Raw genomic sequence first — 6000 nt, 5'->3', positions numbered from 1 at the left:
TGACCCATTGTGAGATATGAAGCTAGTAAGGAAAAAGAAGAAAGTAAAATAATAGACTAAATAACAAAGGTATCCCAAATATCCACATCCCCATTAAGCAATAAATGTATAGTCAAAAGAGAAACTTAGTTTGACTCAATTGGACAGTAGATATATCCAGAGAAAGTGGGAGTGGGGAAAGGATGTCTCCTCTTAAAACTTCCTAGCCATAGGCTCCTGTTTACATTAGAGGATAAAATGACCCTGACACTTGCACTCCCACTCCAAATACCTCTGATGAAAAATTTGGTCAAAGCAAGTAACATGCAGTTACTGAGACATTGGACACAAGTAATATTTCAACACGGATTAGTTGTAATTAGGAAAATAAAATTGCCTTTCTACACCACACCATATACAAAATAATTAGAGACAAATTTTTAAAATATTGAAAGTAAAAGGATACATTTTTGTTTGTTTGTTTGTTTGTTTGTTTGTTTTAATTTTTTAATTAGGTATTTTCTTCATTTACCTTTCAAATGCTATCCCAAAAGCCCCCAGACCCTCCCACACACACACACTCCCCTATCCACCCACTCCCACTTCTTGGCCCTGGCTTTTCCCTGTACTGGGGCACATAAAGTTTGCAAGACCAAGGGGCCTCTCTTCCTAGTGATGGCCGACTAGGACATCTTCTGATACATATGCAGCTAGAGACACAAGCTCCGGGGGTACTGGTTAGTTCATATTGTTGTTCCACCTATAGGGTTGCAGACCCCTTTAGCTAAACGGATACATTTTTAACCTTGATCTAGAGAAATACATCTCAGGCAATATACAAAATATGTAAAACAAGAGGAAGAGTGATAAGCATGATCATTGCAATTAAGAACCGTAAGTAGATAGATACTGGTTCATAAAATGTATCATCCTCTTCCGGCCAGACCAGCACCAGGATAGCTAGAGCACAAGGTCGGCTGACACCCGCCAGCTACCCAGGACACCCGCCACAGGATTTTGAGACTGCTGGTGAGTGGAACACAGCTTCTGCTCCAGTCCAATCACGGGGGACCTGAGAGTGCTTTGGTTGGGGAGGCAGAAATTCGCCCTCAGTAGGGCCACAAGCCTCTCCAGTCAGAAAAGCACCAGGGTAGCTAGGGAACAGGGTCGGCTGACACTCGCCAGCTACCCACAACACCCGTCACAGGATCTTAAGACTACTGGTGAGTGGAACACAGCTTCTGCTCCAATCCAATTGTGCGCGGGACCTGAGACTGCATTAGTTAGGGAAGCAGAAAACCCGAACTGAGGAGGACCACAGGCATCTTCCGGCCGGACCAGCACCAGGGCAGCTAGAGCACAGGGTCAGCTGACACCCGCCAGCTACCCACGACCCCCGCCACAGGATTTTGAGACTGCTGGTGAGTGGAACACAGCTTCTGCTCCAATCTTTAAACAGTGACAACGACAACAACTAACCCCAGAGATTACCAGATGGCGAAAGGTAAACGTAATAATCTTACTAACAGAAACCAAGACCACTCACCATCATCAGAACCCAGCACTCCCACTTCGCCCAGTCCAGGGCACCCCAACACACCGGAAAAGCTAGACACGGATCTAAAAGCATATCTCATGATGATGGTAGAGGACTTCAAGAAGGACTTTAATAACACACTTAAAGAAATACAAAGGAACACTGGTAAACAGGTAGAAGACAGTAAAGAGGAAGCACAAAAATCCCTTAAAGAATTGCAGGAGAACACTGCTAAAGAGTTACAAATCCTTAAAGAAAAACAGGATAACATAATCAAACGGGTAGAAGTCCTTACAGAAAAACAGGAAAACACATCCAAACAGATGATGGAAATGAACAAAACCATACTAGACCTAAAAAGGGAAGTAGACACAATAAAGAAAACCCAAAATGAGGCAACACTGGAGATAGAAAACCTAGGAAAGAAATTTGGAACCATAGATACCAGCATCAGAAACAGAATACAAGAGATGGAAGAGAGAATCTCAGGTGCAGAAGATTCCATAGAGAACATCGGCACAACAATCAAGGAAAATGTAAAATGCAAAAAGATCCTAACTCAAAACATCCAAGAAATACAGGACACAATGAGAAGACCAAACCTACGGATAATAGGAGTGGATGAGAATGAAGATTTTCAACTCAAAGGACCAGCAAACATCTTCAACAAAATTATAGAAGAAAACTTCCCAAATGTAAAGAAAGAGATGCCCATGAACATACAAGAAGCCTACAGAACTCCAAATAGACTGGACCAGAAAAGAAATACCTCCCGACACATAATAATCAGAACAACAAATGCTCTAAATAAAGATAGAATACTAAAAGCAGTAAGAGAAAAAGGCCAAGTAACATATAAAGGCAAGCCTATCAGAATTACACCAGATTTCTCACCAGAGACTATGAAAGCCAGAAGATCCTGGACGGATGTTATACAGACACTAAAAGAACACAAATTCCAGCCCAGGCTACTATACCCAGCCAATCTCTCAATTAACATAGATGGAGAAACCAAAGTATTCCACGACAAAACCAAATTCACACATTATCTCTCCACGAATCCAGCCCTTCAAAGGATAATAACAGAAAAAAACCAATACAAGGACAGGAACCACGCCCTAGAAACAACAAGAAGGTAATCCCTCAACAAACCTAAAAGAAGACAGCCACAAGAACAGAATGCCAACTTTAACAACAAAAATAACAGGAAACAACAATTACTTTTCCTTAATATCTCTTAATATCAATGGACTCAACTCCCCGATAAAAAGACATAGACTAACAAACTGGCTACACAAACAAGACCCAACATTTTGCTGCTTACAGGAAACTCATCTCAGAGAAAAAGATAGACACTACCTCAGAATGAAAGGCTGGAAAACAATTTTCCAAGCAAATGGTATGAAGAAACAAGCTGGAGTAGCCAATCTAATATCTGATAAGATTGAATCCCAACCCAAAGTCATTAAAAAAGACAGGGAGGGACACTTCATACTCATCAAAGGTAAAATCCTCCAAGAGGAACTATCAATCCTGAATATCTATGCCCCAAATACAAAGGCAGCCACATTCATTAAAGAAACTTTAGTAAATCTCAAAGCACACATTGCACCTCATACAATAATAGTGGGAGACTTCAACACACCACTTTCACCAATGGACAGATCATGGAAACAGAAACTAAACAGGGACACAGAGAAACTAAGAGAAATTATGAATCAAATGGATCTGGCAGATATCTACAGAACATTCTATCCTAAAACAAAAGGATATACCTTCTTCTCAGCACCTCATGGTACCTTCTCCAAAATTGACCACATAATTGGTCACAAAACAGGCCTCAGCAGATACAAAAATATTGAAATTGTCCCATGCATCCTATCAGATCACCATGGACTAAGGCTGATCTTCAATAACAAAATAAATAATAGAAAGCCAACCTTCACGTGGAAACTGAACAACACTCTTCTCAATGATACCTTGGTCAAGGAAGGAATAAAGAAAGAAATTAAGGACTTTTTAGAGTTCAATGAAAATGAAGCCACAACATACCCAAACTTATGGGACGCAATGAAAGCATTTCTAAGAGGAAAACTCATAGCTCTGAGTGCCTCCAAAAGGAAACTAGAGAGAGCACACATTAGCAGCTTGACAACATACCTAAAAGCACTAGAACAAAAGGAAGCAAATTCACCCAAGAGGAATAGAAGGCAGGAAATAATCAAACTCAGGGGTAAAATCAACCAAGTGGAAACAAGAAGAACTATTCAAAGAATCAACCAATCAAGGAGCTGGTTCTTTGAGAAAATCAACAAGATAGATTCACTACAGGGCAAAGGGAAAGCATCCTAATTACCAAAATCAGAAATGAAAAAGTAGACATAACAACAGATCCTGAAGACATCCAAAACACCATCAGATCCTTCTACAAAAGGCTATACTCAACAAAACTGGAGAACCTGGATGAAATGGAGAAGTTCCTAGACAGATACCAGGTACCAAAGTTGAATCAAGATCAGGTTAATGATCTAAACAGCCCTATATCCCCCAAAGAAATAGAAGCAGTCATTAATAGTCTCCCAACTAAAAAAAGCCCAGGACCAGATGGGTTTAGTGCAGAGTTCTATCAGACCTTCAAAGAAGATCTAATCCCAGTTCTTCACAAACTATTCCACAAAATAGAAACAGAAGGTACTCTACCCAACTCATTCTATGAAGCCACAATTACTCTGATACCTAAACCACAAAAAGACCCAACAAAGATAGAAAACTTCAGACCAATATCCCTTATGAATATTGATGCAAAAATCCTCAATAAAGTTCTTGCTAACCGAATCCAAGAACACATCAAAACAATCATCCATCCTGACCAAGTAGGTTTCATCCCAGGGATGCAGGGATGGTTCAATATACGGAAATCCATCAAAGTAATCCAGTATATAAACAAACTGAAAGACAAAAACCACATGGTCATCTCGTTAGATGCGGAAAAAGCATTTGACAAGATCCAACACCCATTCATGATAAAAGTCTTGGAAAGATCAGGAATTCAAGGCCCATACCTAAACATGATAAAAGCAATCTACAGCAAACCAGTAGCCAACATCAAAGTAAATGGTGAGAAGCTTGAAGCAATCCCTCTAAAATCAGGGACTAGACAAGGCTGCCACTTTCTCCATACCTATTCAACATTGTACTTGAAGTCCTAGCCAGAGCAATTCGACAACAAAAGGAGATCAAAGGGATACAAATTGGAAAAGATGAAGTCAAAATATCACTTTTTGCAGATGATATGATAGTATATATAAGTGACCCTAAAAATTCCACCAGAGAACTCCTAAGCCTGGTAAACAGCTTCGGTGAAGTAGCTGGATATAAAATTAACTCAAACAAATCAATGGCCTTTCTCTACACAAAGAATAAACAGGCTGAGAAAGAAATTAGGGAAACAACACCCTTCTCAATAGTCACAAATAATATAAAATATCTTGGCGTGACTCTAACTAAGGAAGTGAAAGATCTGTATAATAAAAACTTCAAGTCTCTGAAGAAAGAAATTATAGAAGATCTCAGAAGATGGAAAGATCTCCCATGCTCATGGATTGGCAGGATCAACATTGTAAAAATGGCTATCTTGCCAAAAGCAATCTACAGATTCAATGCAATCCCCATCAAAATTCCAAATCAATTCTTCAACGAATTAGAAAGTGCAATCTGCAAATTCATCTGGAATAACAAAAAACCTAGGATAGCAAAAACTCTTCTCAAGGATAAAAGAACCTCTGGTGGAATCACCAAGCCGGACCTAAAGCTTTAGTACAAAGCAATTGTGATAAAAACTGCATGGTACTGGTATAGTGACAGACAAATAGACCAATGGAATAGAATTGAAGACCCAGAAATGAACCCACACACCTACAGTCACTTGATCTTCGACAAGGGAGCTAAAAACATCCAGTGAAAGAAAGACAGCATTTTCAACAAATGGTGCTGGCACAACTGGTTGTTAACATGTAGAAGAATGCGAATCGATCCATTCCTATCTCCTTGTACTAAGGTCAAGTCTAAGTGGATCAAGGAACTCCACATAAAACCAGAGACACTGAAACTTATAGAGGAGAAAGTGGGGAAAAACCTTGAAGATATGGGCACAGGGGAAAAATTCTTGAATAGAACAGTAATGGCTTGTGCTGTAAGATCGAGAATTGACAAGTGGGACCTCATGAAACTGCAAAGCTTCTGCAAGGCTAAAGACACCATCAATAAGACAAAAAAACTACCAACAGATTGGGAAAGGATCTTCACCTATCCTAAATCAGATAAGGGTCTAATATCCAATATATATAAAGAACTCAAGAAGGTAGACTCCAGAAAGTCAAATAACCCCATTAAAAAATGGGGCTCAGAACTGAACAAAGAATTCTCACCTGAGGAATACCGAATGGCAGAGAAGCACCTGAAAAAATGTTCAACATCCTTAATCA

This window comes from Mus caroli, unplaced genomic scaffold (assembly GCF_978045245.1).
Source record: "Mus caroli unplaced genomic scaffold, Mus_caroli_1 scaffold_2, whole genome shotgun sequence".
NCBI classification, from domain to species: Eukaryota; Metazoa; Chordata; class Mammalia; order Rodentia; family Muridae; genus Mus; species Mus caroli.
Note: the sequence above shows the minus strand (reverse complement) of the source record.